At 49.2% G+C, this 26,654-nt stretch overlaps 1 long non-coding RNA gene across 1 annotated transcript in view; it reads left to right on the forward strand.

The window, feature by feature from the left end:
- Positions 1 to 5,183, forward strand: part of LOC108445544 — a 40,048-nt gene extending 34,865 nt beyond the window's left edge. The window contains exons 10-11 of the long non-coding RNA XR_001860429.1: positions 405 to 549; positions 3,448 to 5,183. This is a non-coding gene — a long non-coding RNA (uncharacterized LOC108445544). The remainder of the gene's footprint in view (positions 1 to 404; positions 550 to 3,447) is intronic.
- The last annotated feature ends 21,471 nt before the right edge of the window (positions 5,184 to 26,654 follow it).

Below are 26,654 nucleotides of genomic sequence, written 5' to 3' on the forward strand. Positions count from 1 at the left end.
CCCCAGTCTCTTCCCAGTTCCCCCTGCCATATGGGACACACGTGGTGCTGTTTCCTCCTGGCTGCTGGGTGAGGAGCTCTCGCTCACAGGTTTCCCCACTGACTCTGAAGCACCGTGCGTGTGCGTGGGAGCAGCTTCTGGCAAGGGCTCTTTCCCCGTCTGCAGGAGATGCTTGGCCTCTTCCAGCTCATCCCAGTTGGTTTGGAGACAGTTGCCTGACATATTTCTTCTCCAGGCATGTCTGGGCTCTCTCCCCCTGAATTTCTGCTGTGGTAGTTAGCACGTTATTTATGGCAATTTTTTCCTATTTTTTTAGTATGTACTAATATTGTAGGTTGCTCAAGAATACTGGCTTTTCCATAGGGTTCCTTGTCATCCAAAAGCTGTTCATTTTTCTTTCCCAGCCAGAACTGGCATCCCAGCCAACAGTGATGATTATGGTTCAGGTTTTCCATGCTTTGAATGATTATTGTTCAGGTTTTCCATGCTTCGAAGCCCACCAAGGACTGACTTGGAGTCTCAGCTGAGGACTGGTTCATATTACTTCATGTAAGTTCCATTTTCTAACCAAGTTAAACTAAAAATGTTGTCTGAACCCCATCAAGACACCAGGGTTGCCCTAACTTTTGGAGCAAGTCTTTAGTGAAAATGTTGAAATCTCATCTGAACAAGATGGAGAAGAAATTCTCCTTAGTGCAAAGTCTCATGGCTGGGATTTTTGAGGACAGACACTGTTTTCTGGGTTAAAATGGCCACCTGTGTCTCATGCTGCCTGAGGACTGTGGGCTGGGGAAGTCCCCACATCTCTGAGGAGGTCACCTCCATTTCTGGCCCCTCTGACCCTGCTTGCTGCCTCAGGTCACAGTAAACCCTTAATTCAGGGAACCACAATGTAGAAGTGGAATGTTTTTACTGGGGTTTTATTTTTGCAGTCTGGAGCATAATCAGGGGTCCTTGGGTTTCTGTGGGAGTTGAAAGAAAGGACAGAGCAAACTGGCACTGTTCCCAGTCCAAAATGTTTTCACTAATTGCATGCAACCTTCCTTACAGGAGAGAGAGGCTGCAAATACCACCGGCAGTTTAATTACCACTGCTGGTTCACATTGATTTTATTTATGCTGCTCCCGGTGCTGCATGTGAGCAGCGTGTGTGTGTGTGCAAGGTGGGAGTGGGATGTGCAGGGAATCATGGATGGCTTGAGGAAGGGAGCTAAGGAACTTGTGTGTGTTTATTTGGGGGTGTGGAGTCTTTCCAAGGAGCCCTGAGGTATTCAGCAGCCGCACCCCAACACCCATCGGTGGTGTGGATTGGGAAGGGACTGTGTGAAGCTGAACACAGGTATAGGAGATACATGTCGGGGTGAGACCCCTGGATTCCCAGGCCTGATTCCCAGAACTACTGGGCTTAGCCACCACCCTGACTTAACTCCGAGCCCCGTGGTGGATCAGTTCCCATTGCTGTCCTTCCCCTCCTTGAACAAAATGTGCTTCCTCCCCATCCCGAAGGGGGGGAGAGAGCGGCATGGGAGGAATCCAACGTGAGCAGGCTGATGGCTGCTGTCCCAGTGCAGGCTCAGCAAATGGGGCTTGTGATGGATGAATGTGCAGGGCAAGAAGTAATAAAATGGGCCCCAGTCATGTAATCTTCCATTAAAATGAAATGCATACCAGAAATGAGGCATTTCTGCAGCTTGTACCATCTCCCACGGAAGATCATGAATAAAAGAGGCAAGTGTACTGTTGACAGATGCCGGCATGCATAAAGGACAGTTCCTATAAAGGCAAAGCCCCAGCTAACAGATGGACTAAAGATGTGAGATGCAGGAAGATTTACCAGTCTAAATAATTCAAGGGAATGTCGTATGGGGAGGCAGTGCTGGAGAGGGGAGTCAGCAGAAGGTACAGATGGAAAGGCAGGCCAGGCCTTTCCCACAAACCCATTATGAACATCACTTGTCTGAGTGACAGTATGTTGCACAAGGCACCAGCAGAGATGGGTGGATTTGCCTCCAGCACTCCTTCTGCAAGGTCAGGAGTAGAGGTAATCTCAATGGTTGCAACTATTTGAGGTTTGCCTCCTGTAAGGCCGCTTTCTCCAGCCTTTCTCCTCTCCCACCTCTTCTGCTCTATCCCTTCTTCACCTGCTGCTGGGCAAAATGGGAACACAGAAATGTTTCTGCAGCCATGAGCAGAGGGTAGAGGTGGCAAAGGCATTCAGTGCTCCCATTGCTCTTCTCTGCCTTGCTCAGGTCCCTGGATATCCTTTGGACTTGGAAGGGGTCTGGGGGCCAGTGCTGGGTGCCCTGTGCCCATTGAGGGGCACTGGTGGTGCATTTGGTGCCTTTACGTTGCTTGGTGAAGAGACGTGGCTGCTATGTGATGTTTCTGTGCCCTGGTGATGACAGCTGGAAAAATTTTGTAAATCTCCCTGGCCATTAATAGGAAGTATGAGAAGGGCTGGCTGAAGCATTGCAGTGTGTTGGGAGGGTTTTTGCAACACGGGATGCAGGGATAAGCTGGTGTAGGAAGTGGCACAGAGGATGGGGCATCGAGGTGGCTGACAGCAGGGCAGGGGATGCCCAGGGCCCCTCTCCCACTGCTCCCTGGGAGCCTGGGGTTGGCTTGGTGAATATGAGACATTTTGGTAGAAGAGGGAGGATAAAGGGCAAGATGCAGAGGGTTAGATAGAAGTCAGTGGCAGCTGCTTGGCAGAGATTGTGCATGCTCTCCGCTCGGAGAGGACGCCTTCCCCGGGCTCGTCAGCCGTCTGCAGCACGGCGATTAATCATTGGTGTCAGAATCCCTAATCCTATTCAATGGAAAACAAACAGCACGGAATCCAGCCCTGTGCTGAGCCCAAGCAATTAGCATGTTTACATGGGCTGGGGAAGCTCAACAAAGAGTGGCCAACAGGGGCCACGGGAAATGAACCCTTGTCAGCCCCTAATGTTCCGACTGCCTGGGATCCCCAGGCTCTGACTCAGGTCCAGGCTTGGAAATGTGGCTCAAAGCAGTTGAATGCAGCTACTTGCCACCAAAACATGATTTTTCTCGGTTAGGGCTCAGGTGCGCGTGAGTGTGGGCAGCTGCTGAAGTGGGGGGATGTGTCTGGTATGGATGGTCAGCTGGGGAAACAGGATCTGGAGGAGATGAGGGATTTGCTCCTGCTTAGGCTTTGAATTAGTTGCAAAAGTAGCAGCCAAAGCCTTTGCAACTCCAGCAAACACAGCCCTTGTCCCCATTCCTCCTGCACCTCTCAGGCCCTCACTGCTGGAGCAGGATTGGGCTCTTCAGGGCCAGGGATGTGCAGGACCAACATCCCTGGTGGGCTGGACCCCACACAGGGGGCTCAGGTCTCCCACATGGGCTTCAAGGAGGTTTGAGAGGTGGGTTGCAAGGAAGGACACAGGACTAATGAGACATATCTGACCCGTGTGTGTGTCCCCAGGGCCTTGCAGCAGCCATCTCAGATGAAAAAAATTCCCAAAACCAAGAGCAACAAAAAGCTTCCTCAAAGTGGATGGAGGAGTCCAAGGCATGGACAGCCCTTCCTGAGCATCTCTGCCCTGCTCTGGATTATTTAGCTGGGTTCTGCAAACACAACTTCAAACAGCAAACAGCAAAACAAGGGGAGTGAGACATAACGTTTTTTTCTGCAGGACCTGCCTGAAGCTGGGTGACAATGTGGGTACGTTGGCAATGGAAAAAAAGTTTATGTTTTAAGCTTCACGTGACCTCTGGAGCTTCTGGGCTTTGGAAGGTGGGAGTGAGACAATCCTCACAAGCACTCAATACCTGTCAAAGTGAAGGGGCTTTCCTGGGTACGCAGCTTTCCCCCTTCCTTCCCAGAAGTGTATCTGATTTTTGGGGGTGGAAAAAAAGAGGATTGATTCAAATAAAAATGTATTTGTATGAGAAAAATTATTTCCTTCCATGAGTAAACACATAGTTTGAGGCAAATTTACGGCTTTGGCCTGGTCATTAATATCTGGTTGTCAAAAAGTATTGGTTTGAACAAAAATATGTTGTAATAAAAATGCATTGTTTTGAAGAAATTTATTGTCCCCATGAAAACCTATTCAATTCAGAAAGATATGTTGATTTCAATGAAAATCTATTTGTTTTAAGAGACAGAGAGAGGGAAGTTGCACTTAGCCGAGAATCAGGGGCTTCTCTCGGTACAGATCTCCCTGCAGTCCCTTGGCTATTAGGATGGGGAAAGCTGGAAAATCAACAACTGGGTGGCAAAGGAAACCTGTAGGTCTTGCCTGTGCTCAGTGACCATCCTCCCAGCTGGAGAAAAGTGCCCAGCTCCCCTAGGGTAAGGAGGGGACATGGTTGTCTCCATCCATATGGATTGGATGGCTTCTCCCACAAACAGCTTTTCTCACCCTGCAAATCTAATGTTTAGGTGACTTTCAAAGGCCCTTTCCAACCCAAAGTGATCTCTGATTCACCAGTGCGGATCCCAGCAAGTGGCTGCTCATGTGAACCCACCTCCAGCTGGAAAGGTGCACCTCTTGTAGGTGACCAGGGACCTTCATCTTCTGCTTCCTGTCTTGAGCCACATGTGAACAGCAATGAAGCAAATGGCTTCATTTGTTTTATTCAGTCTAGAAACAACTTCCTAACTTGCTGTGTAGGAATGTGTGTTGGTGAGATGGCTGTGTCCACACTGCTACCCATAATACTTCCCCTTTGGTGTGGTGGCACAAGGAAAGGGCCCCTTTTGTCTCAGGGCAGCTTTATGGTGTGTCTTTGTGGTTCTCCCAGCCCTGCTCCGAGATGGGACTGAGGTTTGCTATCCTGCCTAAGCCTCTTTCCTTGCCAGCAGGGACTGGATGAAATTCACCCTGAGCTCCAAAGCCCTAATGCTGCCTTAGCTGGGATTATGAGAGAAGCCACCGTGGTATCACCTGAAATCCACCTCCCAGTGCCTCCCGTTTAAAACAATCAGCAGATGTTTGCAGTGGGCTTTTTCTTTCATTATGCTCCAACTCTGCTATTTAATCAGCTTCTTTCTTCCTCTGTTTGTACAAGGTATCACTTGCCCATATTAAAGGGAGGGAAGGGAAGGTGCGAGATAAAAAAAAAATAAAATAAAATTGCCTACCCAAGAAATGTCACTGCCATGGTATTATCCCCTCCCTGCCAACACATGCACGGGTTCTGGTGTCAATGGAAAGGTTGCCTCTGATTAATATTAATAAAGAATTAGAGCTGTGTTTGTCATGATCACCTCGTTTGGTATTGCTCTGTGTGGCAGGTGAAAGCAGGGGAAGGAAGGGAAGAGGTCTGCACAGCATTCATTAATCATTTCATCACGAAGGAGTTCAAAGCAGAGGCCGGCCTTAACAAGGGCTGCAGGCAGGGATGGGACTGTGTTTATTCAGATGTGCCTCCTTATGTCCCTGACCTCCTGCCCCGTCAGCTGGTGTGGGCCTCCAAAACTAAGATGCTCTTCTAGGATCCAGGGCTTCCTACCCCTAAATGGGGCTGCCCTTGTCTTGTCTAGGTCAAGGTGATGTCACGTGAAAGTCTGACATAGGTCCACTATTGGTATCTATTTATCAGTTAAAAAATTACTCCTCAAGAGATCCTTGTTTCCCCTTTGAGTCAAGAAGATTATTAAAGAGTGGTGAGACCATCCTTTGAGAAGCTGTGTGATGGTAAACTTCCTTCTGCATGCTGGGACTCCTCAGAAGAACAGCTCCTCAGGGCAGGTGAGCAGTGGCCAGGAACTGAGAGACAATTATGAAACACGGTGGTCTCCGGGAACTCTTGGAGTAAGCCCTAGGAAGCCATGTTCCATCTCCAAGGCAAGACAGTAGGGATACATTTGAATTTAAGATGTACCCCTCAGAGGGTTCCTTGTCCTTCTAAAAGATGGTTCCTCCCATCATAAAATAGGTGCCTAAGCTGGAGGACCCCACACCCCTTGCTCTGTTGACTAGAAGACCCTACAGGTAGCCTTGTACTTAAACAGCTATTCAGTGGTTCAAGTCCAGTGGCCTAAATCCCATCTGCACATCTTTACAGAGCTGTTCCTTTAGTAGGCCAGCCCTGCCCTTGGCACATGGTGTTGTTGGGAATATGAAGATGAATGTCACAGGAGTTCAGATTCTGTATTTTATGCAGGTTGGAATATTAAGAGTGAGTGGCTCTGACTGAGGCTGGTACGTTGCACTGGGATTGTGGCACCCAAGTCAGTCTTGGCTGATGTTTGCATGCAGAGCTTAGCATGGGCATTATGCAGACTTTTAGTGGTATTTTGTTTCTTAAAGGTGTGGAGATTCCCGTAAATCTTGGCTTAAACACATCTGTGTGTGGCCAAAACTGGTCTCTGCTTTCCTTATAATCTGTATTTTCTAGATCCAAGACCACAAGGCGATGCACACATACATATGGCAAAAGTTCTTTGTATTAAGAATTTACAGCTCAACCTTCTTGTTCCTTTTTCCTCCTTTTTTTTTTTGGGGGGGGGGGATGCTATTTATTATTCAAATGTGGGGAGAGTCAAGCCAAGTGGTGCATTGCTCTCATTAATTTTTCTCTGGGATTAAGGAATCGGTTAAAACCATATCTCCCTTAATCCTGTTTTATTAATTTTATATTCTTGGCAAAAAAAAGAAGGAAAACAACAACCCTCCCCAACCCTCTTTACAAAGGGATCATGCAGCTTTCTGCTGGGACCCTGAGAACAGGAGGTCTCTGGTGTTCCATGGATGCTCATTTTTTAATTTGATAAAATAAATTAGCACAGGATTAGAGCATTCCTGACAGCACAGCTTGACTGCAGTTACCACCTTAAGGGAGGCATTAAGTATTGTTTTAAGGGCGGAGGTGAAGTGGGAGTGTGCCAGCCCCTCTGCTCCTCAGAGAGTGGGAACTTTCCTCTCACTAGGAGCACAACTGGTGGCCTCTCCTCCCCCTCCCAGACCAGCCAAAGGGGCTACCTTTCTCCAGTGACAGGTTTTGGTATGGGTGAGGTGGACACTGCTTGGTCAGACACACTCATGGGCCCATCAGCTTGTTCTGTGTAGCAGCCAGGGTTGATAATTGTAACTAGCCTCTTCCTTTTGGGATATTATGGAGATGTAAATGAAATGTTTTTCCCTAAAACAGCAGAGACTTCACTCCTTAGAGTGAAGGCTTGGTCTCAGAGGGAGAATGGGAAAATGGAAGTGGGCCTTTTGCAGGTTTCATTTCCTTTTCATGACAGAGAAGCTCCAGCTGGTGCTGTCATCAGATTCTGCTGGCATGAGATGTGTGGAGGCCAGGCTGGGAGAGAGCAACCTGGATCCTGCAGTGGCTGCACTGCAGATGTAGTGGCCTCCAGACTGCTTGTTGATGTGGCTGCCAGAGAGGAGAGAAAGGACAGTGGTGTGTGGCTCTCTGGCCTTGTCCTCAGACAGAGGGGAACCTGCATTGGGCTTCTAGAAACAAGACTGAACCCCCTGCAGGGGGTTAGGTTTGCAAGGCACAAGGAGCTGGACTGTGAGTTCTGGGCTCAGCTTCTTGAGGCTCATTTTGAGCACCACGAGGGAGAGACATGTGGTCGCTCAGCTAGATGGGATCTCTTGGGTGGCTTTTGGGAAACCCATGCTATGGAGATATTTAAACTGACTTGGTGAGATAGTTCTCAGAGCTCTGCAGTGCAGCATAATGGGACTGGTGACAAGGGTTATGTCAAAAAAGAGACTGTGATGGCTGCGTGGCTGATGAATCCTTGTCCTGTGCTCATCTTGAAGCTGAAGGACAACTGTCCCCACCATTGAGCTGGGGCACTGGGGATGCATTACTGTTTGCCTTTACTCTTTCAACAAATTAGGCTTTTGTAAAGCTTTCAAAACAGAGTTGTGCCTGAAATGTTGCTAAGTGTTTTTTCCCTTGAAAAGTTGTCTGGTTTGCCAGTAATGGCAGTGGCTTAGCAATGAGTCTGCAGTGATGCTAGCTGGGCTGGGCTGCGATGGAGGGAGGTGTGGGATCCATCCTCATCTTCACTGGGAAGGGCTGTGTGGATTACCAGGTGTTAGCAGAGAAATGCCCTAATGCTGTGTTGGCCTCAGGGTCACTGCTGAAAGCTGCTCCCTCTTTTGAGAGTGTCTTTGACTCTCTCCTGGTCTCACCTGGCCTCACCTGGCCTCACCTGAACAGCTTTGCTGCAGAATTGAAGGTCACACTGGAAGTCTGGTGTTGGTTTCCAGGCACTTGTGGAAATTCCCACAGTTCAGGCGCCTGAGCAGTACAGAGATTTTTGCAAAAGATCTTCCATTCCATAGTTACTCATACAAGAAAGCTGCACAGACCCTACAATAATACAAACACCAGAAAATATCTTCAGGGCCTGATTTGTCAAACATCCCAAATCAAGGCATATCTATTTCCTCTGTCTTTTCTCTACCAACCAGGGATTTCTTTTCTTCTGTAATGTGTGTGCTACGATTTCTTGTTTGTGAAAAGTCACAAACAGGAAAAGCAGGGAAGTTTACCTTTATAAAAAACCAGATAGTTTCTTTGGAGGAAAACAATAAAGCAAATGGCTTCATTTGTTTTATTCAGTCTAGAAACAACTTCCTAACTTGCTGTGTAGGAAGAGCCAGCTCTTTCTTGTTCTTCTGTTAGCAGAGCTGGCATGGAGCCGGAGGATGCACCATTCCCAGGTGCCAGGCATTCCCTGTGGACAGCCCTATGTCCTACATGTGTTACTGTACAAAAGGCTCAGGCAGGATTTCATTGCTTGGTAACTCTGTGGCCTATGGAAATTCACTTGGACCCAACGAGGTGCCAAGCTGGTGCCAAGCAAGTTGTGTCTTATCTCAGCCTGAGAACCCCCAGACTGGACAGATGATGGGGTGTGATACATAGAGCTGGTTGGAGGTGAGTGGTGCTCTGGTCCTAGAGATATGCAGAGGAATTCTCCAATGATGCCAATGGAAAGCTGAATTAGACTCCATCTTGCTCCTGAAATACTGGGTTAGCTGGGGTGTAGCTCGCAAAACCAAGATTTTCCAGTGGTGTTTGGGCAGAAAATATCATCTGTGCTGATTCCTGGGTGAGCTTGTCCTGGCTGGATTGGAGGGGCCTTCCCTGTTGGAGAAGTGCTGCGGCACAGATGGAGCAGCCTCCTCTCTCAGTAGGGACACGAGGCAAAGCAGGGTGTGGGCTGAGAGCACTCCTGGAGTTAGCCTTAGTGGCTACTGGCTTTAAAATAGCTGAGAAAAAGCAAAAATTATACTGATAAAAATTTCAAACGGCTGCCTTCAGGTGCCCTGGTAGTGTTTTGATCTTGTTACCAAACTTTTGGGTGAGGGAAGAGCTAATTTAAGCTAATTTGCATCATAAAGTGTCGCTGATGTGCCAGTGAAGGGGACCTCGAACAGCCATGCAGAAGGCAAGCCAAAAAAACAAAGGCGTGTGTTCCCAGATTTGAGGTAGGCATTATATACACTTAGAGTCATGAACTCTGGGTAATAATTGAAAGGTCAGATTGATGAGAGCAGCCTCCGAGATACGATTTCTATGACAGCTTGATGGATGCTCCACTATCAAGGTGTGCTTTTAATCATAATCTCATTACTCCACTTCTTATGGTTCGACTCACCTAAACTCATGGGAGGAATCAGGGGCCACCTCTAAAATGTGAATTGGCTTTTATTTGGAGGTAGAGTAGTTGAATGTTTGGGAGAACAAAAAGGAAAGAAATGAGCCAGAAGAGAAAAAAAAGACCTTCTGGGCTGAGGATGAGTCAAGAGCATGTGTGAGAGCAACACCCTCATTGATCCAGGAGCAGTGCTCTGGGTACCTTTCTGCTGGCTCGGACCAGTACAGGTGCTTGGAAGCAAAGGAGGGAGACTTGAACCTCTCCCAGGATCAGCATCAGCATCAGCCATGAATCTCACAGCATTGCTGCCCCAGGAGCCTGGGCATGCAGCCTGTGGAGAGATGGCCATTACAGCTCTCCCAGGCATGAGCAGAGCTTTTTTTGGGGGAGAGATCCAGTTCTGGCTGTTAATGCATTCTGATCTATCTATCCCAAACCCATGCTGAAGCTTTCCTGATGGCCAGTGGCAAAATGTGCTGATGGAGAGCACCAGCTCCCATGGTCCCTGTGCCTTGGAGAAGGGAAAAGCCTTTTTTTTGAGGCCATGGCGCACAGGAGCTGAGAAGATGAAGCTGAGCTTTATCCCAACTAGGTCCCCAAACAGCTAATGAGGGGACACCACCTCTTCTCTTTGCAGTAAATAACAAGAAGCCCAGAAAGTCCACCACATCCACTGGCCCATCCATTGATGTGCTGTGCAAAAATGGCACCATGGGCCATGGTAGTGGACATAGCCCTTTTCCTATGTACATATTTCCACTTGCAGTGCTGCATCCAGCTCAGGGGTCTGGGGTCCCCAGCACAGGAAGGACATTGCCCCTGTTGGGCTGAGTCCAGGGAAGGCCACTGAGATGATTAGAGGGGTGGAGCACCTCTCCTATGAGGAAAGGTTGAGATAATTGGGATTGTTCAGCCTGGAAAACTGAAGGATTTGGGGTGACCTAGTTTTGGCCTCCCAGTACCTGAAGGAAGCCTACAAGAAAGATGGAGAGGGACTTTTTACAAAGGTATTTAGAGAAAGGACAAGGGGGATTGATTTCAAACTGGAAGAGAATAGGTTCAGGGAAAGATTCTGCCCTGTGAGAGTGGTGAGGCCCTGGCATAGGTTTCCCAGAGAATCTGTGCGTGCCCCATCCCTTGGAATGTTCAAGGCCAGGTTGGATGGGGCCCTGAGTCTAGCAAAAAGTGTCCCTGCCCATGGCAAAATGGTTGGAATTAGGTGATTTTTAAGGTCCCTTCAAATCCAAACAATTCCAGGATTCTATGTCATCAGCACCACCATAACCCTGGGGGACCTGGCTAGTGGGGGCTCCCAAAAAGCATCCTCATGGGCTCCTCTGTGAGAGCTTGGTGCCAAGGCTGAAGGAATTCATTCTCGCCTCCCTGAAACCTCCTGGAAGAGTTAGTATGGAAATTTCAACCTATTTTTAAGGGTTATTTTCACTCAAGTGAAATCTATCAAAGAAGGAGGGTTATTTTTACAGCAAGCAGCAACTGCTGGTTGCCATGGCAGCGGGCGGGCGAAATGCAATAAAGCATCCCTGTGTTATCGTAAACACAAAGGGAACCACGGGCACCGGGAAGAAAGGAGACTGTTGTGGGGGAAACTCCATGGATCCCTCACCAAGACCCTTGCTGGGCTCGAGGAGCGACAGCCAGGGAGATTTTATGGGGTCCTCTGTGCCCATGCAGGGCCCGGTGGGCTAAGAGGCTCTGCAAGGGCCTGCCATGAGTGTTATGAACACTGGTACCTCAGCCTGGGATGAACTTTTTCCTCTGTTTATTTGGAAACACTTGGAAGAAGTTTAGAAAATGCATCATCTAAAGAGGGGGAACACATACAACTATTCATTTTTGATCTGACTTCTAGGACAAGGAGCCTGTGGAGGTCTCTTCTTTTACATGGTTTCAAACTGTGAAGGGGTTTTGCATGCGGTGAGAGGGTTCAACCTCTCCATCTCTTCCAAGTGTGCTCTGTCTCTGGATTAACTCAGGCGCCCTGTTTCACCTCAGCAGCTGAGCACATGTGCATAACAGGAATATCCCAATGCTGCTGAACACAGGAGAGTCTTGGTGTGTGTATGTGTGGGACCCCAGTTGCGGTATCACTCTTGAATTGCGGCCATCCCTGTGTCAGGGGACACAACTAGAAACTTCATGAGCCCTTTGAGGTTTTTTGTCCCTGAAGCCTGTGCTGCTCTTCGGCTCTGTGGAAGCCACATGGCTGCTCCTCATTTCTCTTCCCTCCCAAGATGCAGAGTGTCCTAAGGTGACACATCTTGGGTGCACAAGGGCTGGCTGGGCTGGGGGGAGCCTGATACAGCCCACAGTGGGTGTTTTCGTTTTGAACTCTCACCAAGACAACCACCAGTAATATGGAGGAAGACCAAACAGACACAGGACTTGACTTCTTCACCACACAGAAGCCTCTTCAAGAACCTGAGGGTTTTTTCATGGGGGAGATCCAGGCATTCAGAGTTCTTTTGTTCAGAAGCATATTGAATTGGGTATCAGAGCCCAGACCATCCAAAATGCCTTGCCGTTTGTTTCACCCCAGAGATGTCATTGAGGTTTTGGGTTTGTCACTTAGCTCTGACACTGGAAAAAGCCAGTGGTACCAAATTTCATGATGTGGGACAAAAGCCCAGCATTGTGAGCTTGGCAAGTGCTGCTGAAGACCAGAATATTCTTCATCCTTGCCCCATGAAAACGGAGTTATCCCTAACTGAATACACCATCTCCCAACCAGCCTAAGGTCAGTCCCACTTCAGTACATATAAATCCTCAGGGACATGCACACAAGTTGGTCATCCCATTGCCACCGAATGCCAGAGGACAGTTGGGTGTGAAAAAGGTGAATCCCTTGCACCAACCAAAAGTCCCATTCCTGCCTTATGCCAAGATCCTGCTGTAGGGTTTGCAGGGCAATGGCTTTGGACCTCTGGGGCTTGCTTTTGTGGGGAAAAGGAGCAAAGGCAGGACTTGCTGTGCAGCATCGTGAATATAAATAGATCCCTGGGAGGATGAGACCAGCAGGAGGGGAGAGATCAAGATGATTTCTCTTTCCAACGGAACAGTCTTGACACCACTTTCTTTTATGGCTGTACCCTGTCGTATCAAGTTATTCCTCCTTGTGCCCTTATCTAGGCAAGGAATGTGTAAAAACCCCAGCTACTTGCCAGGGGAAGGTAATTTGCTCAATTTTTTAAAAAAAAGGTTAATTTTCTTTTTATTGAATAATAAGGAAAAGATATGATAACGCTCAGCTGGAGGTGTATGTCATCTAAAAGGGTTCCTAATGATTGGGGTTTTTATTAAATTATTAGAGAGTCAATAACCAGGGTATGTGCCTCTCTGGGAGTCCCTTTGAGGAAGAGCTCAAGATCTCCATCAGCCTGGTAGTATTTAGGCAAACTCTTGCTTTGGGAGTACTTTCACCAAGGACTTCTCCAAAGCAAAGGCAAGAAGGGTTCCCCAGGGGCTGGGATCCCAGTTCTCCTGCTGACAGCATGCTGGGATACAGTGGCAGAGCTCTAAATGATCTCCTTGAGATTAAACTTAATTCACACCTCTTTAACCTACGGTTCCGTTCATAAGTGTTTCATTACTCAGGGGTGAGTACATGCCAGCTCCATTCTTTGATAGCATATATAGCATGTTACACTTTACAAAGCATTAGCAATAAATGCTTAATGGAAGAGGCTATATCAAGCTGTTAAGAGAGAAAGCCTATTATAGAACGTGGGCTCTTGCTAAAACAATGCATACATCTGTTTAACACCTGATGTTAACTCAGGAAGTGTGTTAGAAAGCTCTTCTTTTTGGCACAGAGAAAATGAGAGGCACTTTATGTATTAAAGTGTCACCAAAATTTCTTCCCTTTGTTTAAAACAATCTTGAGAAAGTGTTGTCTGAAAGGTAGCTGGCTGAGACAGGAATTCTGGAGGAACCTGTTGGGAGCGGGAGCTGGAGGTGTGTGGGGTGGGAGGTGATGTGCAACAAAGGCTGCGCCGGGTCTGCCCAGCACAGCGTGGAGGGGAGCTGCTTTTAGAATCACAGAATAGTTTGGATTGCAAGGGAACCTTAAAGATGGTTTCCTTCCACCCCGCTGCCATGTGCAGGGACACCTCCCATGAGACCAGGTTGTTCAAAGCCCTGTCCAGCCTGGTCTTGAGCACTTCCAGGGATGGGGCAGCCACAGACTCTCTGGGCACCTATGCCAGGGTCTCACCACCCTCACAGGGAAGAATTTCTTCCTAATATCCAATCTAAACCTACCCTCTTTCTGTGTGAAGCTGTTCTCCCTGTCCTGTCGCTACAGTTCCTGAAGAAGCCAAGCAGACTCATTGAGGTGTTGTTTGGAAGGGATCCCCAGAGGTCTCCAGCACAAACTCTCCTTGGAAGTGGGACTGGCTGTAACACTTCACCAGGCTGGCTGTAGCTTGGTCCAGCAGAACATTGCATTCCTCTGAGGATGCTGAGTAGGAACCACTCCAGGGAGCCTGTTCCAGCAACTGCCTCAGCCTCCTGGTGGATACCTCACCCCCCAAAACATGCAGCCCTCTGGGAAAAGGTTGCTGTAATCAAGCTGCTCAGGGAAAGGAGACCTCCAGCTCTTTTAGCACTTTTAGCACAAAGCCAAGCTGTTTTGGTGGGGTCTGGAGGCATCTGGCCCAGCCTGAACTATGTACCCAACAGCCCAATCCACCAAGGAAGTTCATTTACAACAGTGTGGAGTGACAGGACAAGGGGGAATGGCTTTAAACTGAGGGAGAACACATTTAGATTGGATATTGGGAAGAATTGCTTCCCTATGAGAGTGATGGGGCCCTGGTACCGGTTGCCCAGAAAAGCTGGGACTGCCCCATTCCTGGAAGTGTTCAAGGCCAGGTTGGATGGGGCTTGAAGCAGCCTGGTCTAGTGGAAGCTGTCCCTGACCATGGCAGGGGGGTTGAAACAAGGTGATCTTTCATTTTCCTTCCTACCCAAACCATTCCATGATTCTGTTTGCAAGGTCCAGCCTTGAATCCAACACCACTGTGGCTGAGTCCCAGCAGTGCAGGCAGGAGACTGTGCCCTGTGGCACATAAACCTGCTCACCGTCACTGTGTCCACATAGTGCATGGCACACTCTGCATGGCCCGTGGTGACTTTGGGACCAGCATAATTGGACTGGGCTTCTCAGACTTCCAAAACAGACCTGCTGCTCCCCAATCTTCAGACCTGACCCCTCTGTCTTATTCCAGTGCTTCAGCAGTTAAATGGAAAATGGTGTCTGAGAAGACTAGAATTAAGTTATTAAAGCATCTGGACACTTTTAAGAGGATTGCTGAGCATCGTAGTACTCAAGATTGACTTGAGAATTTGGGGGTGGATTTGCAGCTGGAAGAAATTCCTCATGTACTGTATACCTGCCCCTTGTGTATATGTTAGCATACTTGGCACAGATGTCTCTTTGTTTCCATACAGGAAACTAATTGCCTTTCTTGTTTCAGTCTGAAGTTTTCTTGTGTCATTCTGTAAATAATGAGAGGCATTTCTCAAAGTTTGCCAGTGCCTTTGTCTCTCCTGACAGTGTCTCAGCTGCTTGCCCTACACTAGAGGAGTGTCCCCCTTGCTGGAAACCTGGTGTCGTCTCAGCAGGGTCCACGCTGGCCAAGAGGTTTGTAAGCTGGGAGATGGACTGCAGGGAAGCAAAAGTGGGGAGAATGAGGTTTTATGTGAGAATGACAAGCTTTGCCTTTGAGCTCACCCTAACTTCTAGCTTTTTGTGTGAATTCCTGGAGATTAAAGTTCCTTATTTATCCCCAGCACAGTGGGGGCAGTGGCACCAGCCAACACCTCCTGTGACCCATGAGGATGTGACCCCCAGTAGTGCAGCTCTTGCCTGGAAGGGGGATTTTCTCACACCCCCCCCAGTGCTTCTGACCCTCTGTTTCCTTTCATGTGCCTTTTAGAAGCTAATTATTTGGGTAGGCATCCTCTCCTTGGCTCTAAGCTGTATCTCCTGCATTTAAGGCAGAAGAGCAGAAGTTCAGGCCTTGAATTGGAAACAACGTGATACCGTGATGGAAATCCAGCTCTCTCCTCCTGGTACCAAATGATGGCTTGCTACAGACCCATGGGAGAAGAAATACCCTCAGAGCTTTCCCAGGAAGGAAGAGCTGGAGCAGATACAGAATGAAAGAGGGATGAGAGAGTCTAGAGCTGGCCTTAAAAATTGTCTGCTGCTCCAATTTGAAGTGAAAGAAGAATTCAGGTCAGTAATGAGAGAGGAGATGTGAACGCTTGGTGCAGAAGGCTTTGCTGCTCTGAACTAACCAGAGTTTACAGGTGTTTGAGCAGCAGAAGGGGAGGTTTATGGGAAAGGGAGGGTCAGTTTCAGTCATGGGTCTGTGACTGACCAGATCCACCCAAATCAGGAGGAAAGAGCACTCCCCTGATCTCATGGCTCACAAAGAGAGAGCCCTGTGAGCAGAGGGGATGCAGCTGGGGCACAGGGCTGCTCAGCATCCCAGCTGGCACTGGGCAGGATTTGGCTGCACAGAGCAGCAAGGACCCTCCACTGCTGCTGACCTTAAGGCTGTTGCCCATCCTTCACCCATCCCTGTACACCAGCTGCTGAGCTGGCAGAGCAGCTCTAGTGACCCCATCCCAGCCACTGGCAACTTGATGCTATTGCTGCTTTCTTATTTAAGAGTAACCACCACAGCTCTGATTTCTATGGTGTAATTTGGGCTACGGAGTAAATGAGGGGTTGCAGTCAGAAAAGGAGCACCAAGAAGGGCTTGTGAGGCAGAGAGGTTTGGCTTTAGCTGGCTGAAAACTGCCTGGGAGGAAGACCTGTGGGTGGCCAGAGGATGGCGTTGGACATGGGCTGTGTCAGTGCTCCAAGGCTGGCTCCCTGTGCCTGGCCAACAGCACCGCTGCAGAGATGGGGTAGCTGGGAGAGGATGCTGAGCCCTGCCTCAGTTTCCCCTCTGAGAGTGCAAGAGAAGGGACCCTTTGGGGCAGCTGAAGGGAAGTGAGGATGGGGTGTTGGGCTCTCTTGCCAGCACTTGGGGGCATGCTCTGGCCGGCTGTCCTTCCCGCTGGGGTGGCTATTTATCAGAAAGGAAGCCGGCAGGGGGGGAAGAGCATCCTGAGTCAGCTCCAGCCATCAGATCTCTGTCAAGGATTTGGCCTGGATTTGTACTACCTGTCCCAGTTGTCACTTTTGTGTGAGAGGAAGCAGGGACATGGTGGGTACCTGCTTACTTTGGGGCTGTCACATCTGCTGCACAGGGGACAGTAGAGCTTGTGACAAGCTGGTGTCATTAGCGCTGGGCTCCGAGGCTGCTGCCAGTCGGGATTTACTGTCCACCTCCCTGGGACCAGCCAAGCCATCCGCTCCCCACATGGCAGCTCCTCATCCGGAGCCTGACTGGGGCAGGAATCCTGATGGTGCTCAGCATCCCTGCACAAGGAGCTGCTGTCTCCACTCCTCCCTCGCGTGGGGAGGGGAAATTCTCTGGCACTGCTAATTGCAGACGGATCCTGCTTTGGGCACTGCTTGCCTCAGGCTGCCAATCACCCCCTGCTCCCCTGCATCACGTCAGCAGTGTCACGGTGTGTGTCACAACTCTGTCATGGTGAGTGTCACAGCTCTGTCATGGTGTGTGTCACAGCTCTGACAGTGGCCTGACACCCGCACCGGGCCAGGGCAGTGACAAGCAGTAATTGGGCCCCCCTCCACCAGCATCACCTGCCAAGGCTGTGGGGGAGGCAGGGAGTGACTTTGTAGCCATTTGAGGAGCAGCTCTGACGCTGACACTTTTTGGGTGCAGTCAGACCTGCAAGGTGTTGACTAATGCTGGCAGTGCAGATGCTCTGTAATCACAGACACTCTGAGCTGGGGTAAAGGGGGTGAATTGACAGCACTGCCAACTTGCACCAGCCATAGGGATGTCCCTTGGCATGCCTTCAGGAGCACTGAGCTGCAGGTATTGCCCCCTTATGCCCCCAAGCTCATTTAGAGATGCTTAAATGCCCTTGTGGCTGTGAATGCTGCTGCCCGACGTGCCCCAGCACCAGGGCTGGGCATGATGCTCCTGCTCTGCTTGTGCCAAGAGGTCCCCTTAATCCCAGCAGGAACAAGCTACTGTAAGCAGCCTCTGATTCTTCTAGGGCCTAGTCTGGCCTTGCTTTATTTTGGGATGGGGACTTGCATCCCAGCCGAGTGTGTCTGTAGTAAGGAGTTGCTGCAGAGAGTGTATGTTTGAGGTAGGTGATTGCTACAGGAGGGATGCTGGATGTGCCAGCCTCCACGTCACCACTGGAGTCCACGCCCCCTCATCATTCCCCCTGTAGACCTCGCTCCCGTGATTTTCTCCAAGTTTGTCACTTTCAAGGGCCCATCCCGTATTTTCCCCAGCTCCTCTCATGCCCTGGTCTCAGTGGCTGTGTGTGGCAGTACATTTCAGCACTGATTACAACAGTGATGAAAGCCCCTTTCAGCGGTGGGGCTGGCTGGCGAGGTGGGGAATGTTGTCTTCTCCATCATCAGCATGCTGATCTGCTGCCAGCAGCACCCCTTCTCATCTTCCCATCTCCTGGGAGGCTGATGCTGGTGAGGGCTGCTGCTGCTTGCTCTAGCTCAGCTGGTTGTGTGGTATCAGGAGCAGTGCAACCCCCTAACAGCACATCTGCAATTACTGGGAGGCATTTTTGCCCGTAGCTTACACATCCCCACTGCATTTTCAGCAATAACAGCTTCTTTGCCTTGGGTATTTTACCCAACCTCTTGAAATCAGGGACTTAAGGCCACTGTTTTTGGCTTTGAACCTGGTCGTCAAGAGAAAGCATCATAATTTGTCTGTGGTTTTTGCTGTACTGACACCACCCTCTGTGGCAGGTGCTTCAGGCTGATACTCGGTCAGTCCCACAATGAGTGAGGATGTCAGTACTTTAGGATCTTTGTGAGGTTTCAGGTGGTTTCTCCTCAGATGTGATGCCTTCCATGATGGTTTCCCCACTAGTGGGACCTTCTCTCCCACAAAGCTGCCTGACATCTGCACTGTGGTTCTTGCGATGTCCCCCTTCCACAAGGCAACCTCTGGGACAAAACCACAACAAATTGCCCATTTAAAAGTGCAGACCTCGCACATCTTGGGGTCCCAGGAGGATATCAAAACCTTGCTGATGCATCCACTCTGCTGAAAAACTTGGCTCATGCCATCATGGCTCTGCTCCCACTCCCTGAGCAAATGGAAGTACTGCTGGGCTGCCTCTCCTTAGGGCTGGGGCTTCCAGGACTCAGCTCCCACCTCACATGTGCCTCTGCAAGCACAGCATTGCCCTGCTGCCTTTTGCTGGGTAGATTTTAAGCTCTAAAAGTACAGTCACGAGATCTGTCTCATCTGTGCTCTCAAGCTTCCCCAGGAGTCTCTCTCCTGTGTGCCCTGAGCTGGGCTCTGGCATTGCATGTGGATGCCCACACAGGGAAGAAAAATGGCTTTAAACTGACAGAGAGTAGTTTAGACTGGATGTTAGGAAGAAATTTTTTCCTCTGAGGGAGACGAGGCCCTGGCACATGTTGCCCAGAGAATCTGTGGCTGCCCCATCCCTGGAAGGGTTTAAGGCCAGGTTGGATGGAGCAATCTGGTCTGGTGGAAAATGTCCCCACCCATAGCAGAGGGTTGTAACTGGATGAGCTTTCAGGTCCCTTCCAAACCAAACCATTCCAAGATTTGAGGAAAAATATCCTAGAATATTTTTCCCTATCACAGAGACCTGTGATGCCAAAAGCATCATGCAAGAGCCTTAAGTCCAGCATGGCCCTTTCCCGGCTGTTCTCATCCATGGGGTAAGCAAGGCCTGCAGGCAGCTGCCTGCCCACAGCTCACTGTTATCCATGCTAAGGACCATTTTAATGACTGCCACAAGCTTAATGGAGATGCCAGGAGGCATTTTTCCAACCTCTCTTAAACTCATTCATCTACTCTCAACCAAAAAAAAAAAAAAAAAAATTCTTTTGAATTTAAGAAATTAATTAAAATAGTAAATAAATAGATACTCTGAGGCATTAAGCTGTGTGTTTTTTAAAGGGATAGGGACATCATCCTGAGGGAGCCCCCCAAAACTGTTTCTTTGAAGATGTCCTTTCTACCTCATTATCACTACTTTGTGTTTTCCAAGCATTTTTTGACCACATTAATGATTGCAGTGAAGCAGGATTCTTATTGGCAGGACAAAAAACTCTTTCAAGATGATACCAGCACTTACAGTCTTACTCCTGTCATTAACAGAATTATTATTATGACTTTGCCATGCTTCCCCTTCCTAAAGAAAACAATTCAAATCCAAATATTCTGGCTTAAAAACATCCCATCCTCATTTTTCTCTCTAACCCAAAAAGAGGTCACACCAGCCCTTCTGGGTAATGGAAGAGCATCTTTCTCTGGATGTACTTATGCTGTGGTTTAGGTTATGGAGCACATTCTCAGGCCTGAGAAGGGTACATCTAACTGTATATCCTAATTGTACATCCTAATTGTACATCTGCTGGATTCAGCTGCCTCTGGGCTCAGCAGTGGGCTCAGGTCCTCTGCAGCTTGGCCTCGCTTTGCTGTTTGGAGACTGAGCCAGGCTCTGCAGCTGTGGAAAGGTGATATTACCAGATGTTGGCCATGTGTCCCCTGGTGTGATTTGCCCTAAAGGACCTGAAGGTGATCCAGGGGATTGATCCCAACATCCCATTTTAGATGAGGTGCCTCTCTTCTTTTTCTTGAGCTTCAGGGCACCACTGATCCCATCCAGGTAGCGGGCTGGAATTTTGGCTACCCTGAAATTAGCTGCCAGAGCAGTAAAACAGGGAGCTGACAGGGTGTTTGTCACAGCTGGGACTGTTCTCACCAGGCTGAAGGTAGCTGGATGATAGGATACACAGGAGAGGACACATTGTTCCCAGTCTTGGCCGTTATGGCTTTACAAATGACTATTCCAAGCTTAGTTCCAAAATGGTGTCGTGGCTTTCTCTGCTGTCATCAATTGCCATCAACACTGCATTTAGCTGACATAATTACTTATTGTTACAATCAGTGCCCATTAGGTTAAAGCTAAATTACAGTCTCAGTCCTTGGGAACTGCCTATTACATCCATATGAATACGCAAAGTTCATCACTCATGATTAACGTTGCTACAGTGAATACAAAAGGAGTTAGTGAGGACCTGTCACTTATTGTAAAGTGCTGCCAGATTATGGTATCAGAAATGATGTGTCAACTGTTAAAACTTAATAATCCATGCTGAAGTGCTGTATCTGATTATAACAGTGATCAAAGGAGAGGCCTGATTGACACTCGGAAACATTATGGGACCGATAACCTGCAAGGGTCAGGAGCCATGGACTGAATGCCAGGGCCGCAGCTCAGTGTGCTCATCCCCAGCTCTGGGCACTGTGAGGGGCTGGAGACACTCCTGGGGGCACCTGCCTGGGTGCTGGCATGGTCAGGAAAAGATCAATGGGTTTGTGGTCCTTGGGCACATCACTGAGCTTGTGGCTCCCGCCTGGGCAGCTCCCTTTCTGGCAGGAGAGAGCCTGTGGGTTCCAGGGTAGGATTCAGTCTCCCTCCACTCTGGCTGATGGCGTAAATCACCCTGCTGCAGTCAGGACTGGCATTTCCAGACCCTTCCCTTGCACTGATGAGACCTGAGTGGAGTGTGGGAGCATATTTCCCCTGATGTGAGCTGGGAGGATCGAGGAGCTCTCCTTGTTTGGATGGGTTTTGCTGGGTTCCTTAATGTGGGGTAAAAGCAGCATCCGTAAGTATGGATATGTGCATATCTGCAGGGATCTAAAAAAAGTTCTAAGATTTTATTTCAACATTGCTTAAGGGGACTGCCTGATTTTTCTAATTTGAAGAGACTTTTTGTTTAGAAATTGGTTGTTTTGCATTTTTCTTTCAAACTCTCAAAACTGAAGAAAATGTTTTACTTCACTCCCCGGGAGGGTTATGGTTTTTGCTTTTTTTTTTTTTTAGACTGAAGAAAATGTTTTACTTCACTCCCCTGGAGGGTTATGGTTTTTGCTTTTTTTTTTTTTCCTTTTTCATTTTTTTTCTTTCTAAAAAGCATCCTACAAGCAAACATAGAGATCTGTTGTTGAACTCTGCTAACAAAGACCTCTTGGGAACAAGACCTGAACCACACAGACACAGGCTGAAGCTCATGGGCTTGACAGAAGTGGGAGCTATAAATCTGTGTCTGGCCCCTGCTAAACCCCCAAGACAGGCTCTGGGTGAGGCAAGGGATGGTGTGGCCCCTCCAAATCCATGGCATTGTGCTCCTCATCTAGCAGTATGCCTGGAGCCGGGATGTGGGGAGGTCGTCATCCACAGCGGAGGTTTGTATTGGGCCACTGATGGATGGTGAGCCCCCCCTGGGCTCTTCCTCACAGCCCCATTGTTTTGTTTGTGGATACTGGTTGCACATCACAGAATCACAGAACAGCTTGGGTCGGAAGGAACCTTAGAGATCTCATTCCAACCCCACTGCAATGACCACGGACATCTTCAATTCGTAAGGAATCTCTGTGTAACCTGGCCTTGAATCTTTCCAGGGATGGAGCATCCACCACTTCTCTGGGCAACCTGTATTAACTGCAGTTTACTACTGGTCACAACTTGATTTGGAGCTCAAAGCTGGCTACTCCATACCAGCACATTTACTCTATCTTTTACCCAGCTTACGTTTCCTGACAGCATCCGGCACCTCCACCAAAGAGCATTTAAAGCTCTTGCAGGTCTCTGGTCAAAGGCTCCTGAACCCTTTTCTGACTTGTGGCAAGAGTTGTGGTTGCTGCTGCTGCTGCTGTCAGGATCCCAATGCTCCAGCAGATGCCAGAGGCATGCTTTGTCCTTTGGATAGCTGTTGTTCCTACACAGCCTTTGCTTCCTGAGCAGCCTGCAGTACAGGCCATGTCTCCTCTGCCTGTAGCAATTCCAAAGCAAGGGAAGGAAAGCTGTTCTCTGGAGACCAACTGCTCTGGAGAGAACAGGGGAAGATCAATTTGTCCTTGCTTAAGACCTCCATGCCAGGGTACTGGGAGAAGGTAAGCCAGGCTTCTGGTGAGCTGTGCTAGTGCTCCCACAGCTGCCCACACCACAGGCTGTGAAACCAGTCGGAGCTGGGCTGTTCCACTTGGATTTCTCTACCTGGACCTGTGTGTCCATGGTAAAGCCACATGGTTTCACAAACAGGCCACGCTGGAAGGTGGTGGGAAGTGTATTGGTGCTGCTTCCAGGTGTCTGCCATGCTGTGGATACTTCAGCCTGTGTGCCCAGGCTGCTGCGTGCCCACCACCAGCAGCTTTTCCTGAGGGCTCATCTCTGCTTTTCTGGAGCTTGTTTGGGCTATGAATTCTTAGGCATCTCCCACTGATGACATGAAGAAGAACCACTGGTACATTCAAGGTGTGTTTGTATCGTGTCTCCTGTCCAAGTTTGTTGTGTTTCCCAGACCTCCAGGCATCCTCACCTCTCCTTTCCAGGCTTGCTCCACTTGTGCTCGATCTTGTTTGAGGAGCAGTGGCATTTTTTGCAGCAGTTTGAATCTCCTTCGCCCATGGTCCAGTGTGATCTTTGGTTGCTTATCTCTTCCCAGGTGGCGCTCGTGCTGTGGAGCTGTTGGACAGCTAAGGAGGAAACGTCATCCCTCTCTTGAACAGCATCCTTTTTCCTGTTTTTCTCTATGCTAGACACCTCTATATGTGTATATGGCATCATACAGGGATTGTCCTCTCCCATATATTAAAAGACCTGATAACAGCACCAAGGGTCTAAAAACCAGTCTGCAGAAAGGTTCAGGCAAGCTTTCTTTAGTTCTCCCACACTAAGCCCTTTCTTTTGCACTGACTCTTAGGGTTTTATTTTTCTTCTTTGGTTGCCTAACTGTGATGGCAAGAGCCAGTTTTCTTTCTTTTCCACTGCAGCAACAAAGCAACATAACTAAAAACACTTGTTGGGGCTAAGCTGAAAACTTGAAACATCTTTGGTGTGAACCTGCAAACAAGACTTCCCAAGTCCCACTATGTTCTGGTTCAACTGATATATTTGATCTCTGGAAAAAATAATGAAACATTTACTTATCCTTGGCAAACAAAGCTCCCTTTGGAGGACCTGAAATATGATCTTGTAATTTCCATTTCAAATAATTTTAGAAGTCTGTATAATTTTAACCATAAAATGGAAAGTGTAACTGGACAGTCACTGCAAATGGAAACGTCCCCTTTCAAAGCATTCAAATGAAATCTTTCATCTGTTTTCTTTAAGCTTTCCTGCCTGTTGGCTGGTTTGAAGTTGGCAATTCATCGAGATGAACTTGTGCAAAGTTGGCTGCTGCTGAATTTGCATTTGTTTTTCCCAAAGGAGAGAGATTGAGAGTGACAAATATTGCTGTGCTGCACCATCAGGAGTCTGTCCCCCTCCCTGCACACTCCCACTGCCTGTGGAATCGCAGGCCTGCCCTTCCTCACCTCTTCCCCCCGCCCAAGTCCTTGCGTGGTGATTCCCCTAGTCCCTGCTCTGGACATGGGATTGCATCTCCAGCTCCTCTTCCCAGTGCATCATCAACATGTTGTTTCCAGGGTCATAAATTTGCACTGTGATGAGACACAACCAGATGTTCGGATACGTGAAGCGACTGGTGAAACAGCCTGCCTGGCACAGCCCCCGCCTCCGGAGTCAGCCGTCCGCTAATGAGAAGCAGGACTCTCGCCTTGAGCTGGGCCAGGACAGACGGAGAGTGGCCCCAGGAGCCACCACCGAGCTGCCATCTCGACCCCCTTCCTGCTCTCAGTGCCTGGGGAGCATCTCCAGGACTGGATGCAGGCGCTCTGGTGGCTATTGGCTTCTGGCAGCCATCTGGAAAGATAGTTTGGGCTGGTACAGGGGGGGAATGCACAAGGCCGTGGTCCTCCTTGCTAGCAAGGAAGCCGGTTACAATGCTGTGGGATGCTTTATCATGTAAAAAGACTTCTGAGATGCACATTTTGGATCATTTGTGTGGCTGAACAGGCTGTTTTGTAATGGAGAGACTCATGGGGAAGTGAGGTCTTAGCTTGGGATGCTGAGCTGGTACCCTCTGCCAGGACCTGCTGCTGACTGGGATGCTAGTTTTCAGGTGGCTCCAGCCCATGGGTCCCCAAATCCCCTGGGTGGGCAGGGAGATGGGGCAGGGGAAAGTGGCACTGGAAAGCAGGTGGAGAGCTGTTTGCAGGCAATGTGTCCCTCATGGGCTGTGAGGGTCCTCAGGACAGCTGCAGGTCTCTAATGTCTCCTGTACACACACACACACACCTAACACCCCTCATACCCCCCCCAACACACACACACACACACACACACACTACCCTTGCAAACCCCAGTCCTTGTGTCCCCCTTGGTGCACATTCACTGCTGATGTTTTGGGGCACACGCTGAGCAGCAGGGAATCCACATTGTGATTGCAGCCCCAGCATGGAAATCTGGCCTTACAGCTGCTTCTTACAGCTATGAGGGGCAATGGCCATTAACTAAACCACAAGAAATTCCACCTCAACATGAGGAAGAACTTCTTTACATTTAGGGTGGCAGAGCACTGGAACAGCTGCTCAGGCAGGTTGTGGAGTCTCCCTCTCTGGAGGGATATCTGGAGATATCCCAAACCCACCTGGGTGCATTCCTGTGTCACCTGCTCTGGGTAACCCTGCCTGGGCAGGGGGGTTGGACTGGATGATCCCCAGATGTCCCTTCCAATCCAAACAATTCTGTCATTCTCTTTCCTTTGCTCCTCCCCAGCCCATGTGGGTACTGGTGGTATTTCTGCACATGCATGCTCCCATGGCACAGGGCTGTGCAGGTCTGCTCTCTCCTTTTAGCGTCCAGGTAAGCACAGAAGGGAGAGAAGAAATATTGGAAGCAGAAGGAGTGTGTTGGTACCAGGGCTGCATGTTGGGCCAGGACATCTTCAGGAGATGCTCCTCAGCTGGAGGTTCAGCAACGGCCTCTAAACTGTACAAGAAGGAGATGGAGCTTGGTAACTCCTCGGAGGGGACAAAACACCATGGTACCGGTGGCCACCAGCACTCCTTGCAGCCCCAGCTCCAATGGAGGGGAAGCCCAGCCATCCCCAGCTGTCTTTGCCATCAGCCCAAGGGATTTTCCTAAGGCCATGCTGGAGGGATGGGATCGGGCAGTCCTTGGGCATGCTCCCACCAGCCCTTTTCAGCGGCATAAGAGGGAGAGCAAGCACTTTTGGCTCTGCTCAGCCCCTTGGGAGGAGCGGCCCATGGATCCCAGGTGACTGTGAAGGGTTCCACCACCCTCTGGGAGAGCTGCTGTCCTTCCCATGGGAAGGCCAGGTGAAACAGGGCTGTCCACTAGCAGCTCCTGGGGCTGCCCCTCGCTGCCCCAGCGTGTCCAGGGGAAGAGGGGATGCCCTGTGACAGGCATGTGGAGACCTCTGCGTCCCACTGTGCCACAGAGCACCCACCCCATTGTGCAGCAGCACTGGAGGGAGTTTGGGTTAAAAGGGGTTAACAGCTCTCTGCTGTAACACATGATTGGTCTTTATGAGGTTGAAACTCTTGTCTGTTTGAGGCCTACAGATGATGCTAAAGAGCACAATAATGACAGCAATTCAAAGCAATCTAATTATGCAAACGGGAGGCTAAACAATTTCATCATCCTTAAATTAGATTGTCCTAATGAGATAAAGACACCAATTAATCCTGAATTAATTTCAATAGCCTATTTCAGGAAAACACTTTAATATGCAAATGTAAATGAGAAACAAAGCCTACTGTAGAATGCCAGAGTTCAAAACCTCTCTCTGCACAGCTGCAGCGGGTGTAAATAGTGTCTAATGAGTTTGCATGGAAAGACACAACCAGTTTAAAATTTTAGACTTCATAAAGCACAGCCGGTGCCTCAGGTACATCGCAGTGCTGAGGCAGGCAGGAGGAGAGGGAGAAAGAGGGAGGACTCACATGGCTGAGGCCGGGAAGGCCATCAGCCACTCTCCACAGGCACAC

The sequence above is a fragment of the Corvus brachyrhynchos genome, unplaced genomic scaffold, assembly GCF_000691975.1.
Source record: "Corvus brachyrhynchos isolate BGI_N302 unplaced genomic scaffold, ASM69197v1 scaffold101, whole genome shotgun sequence".
NCBI lineage: Eukaryota > Metazoa > Chordata > Aves > Passeriformes > Corvidae > Corvus > Corvus brachyrhynchos.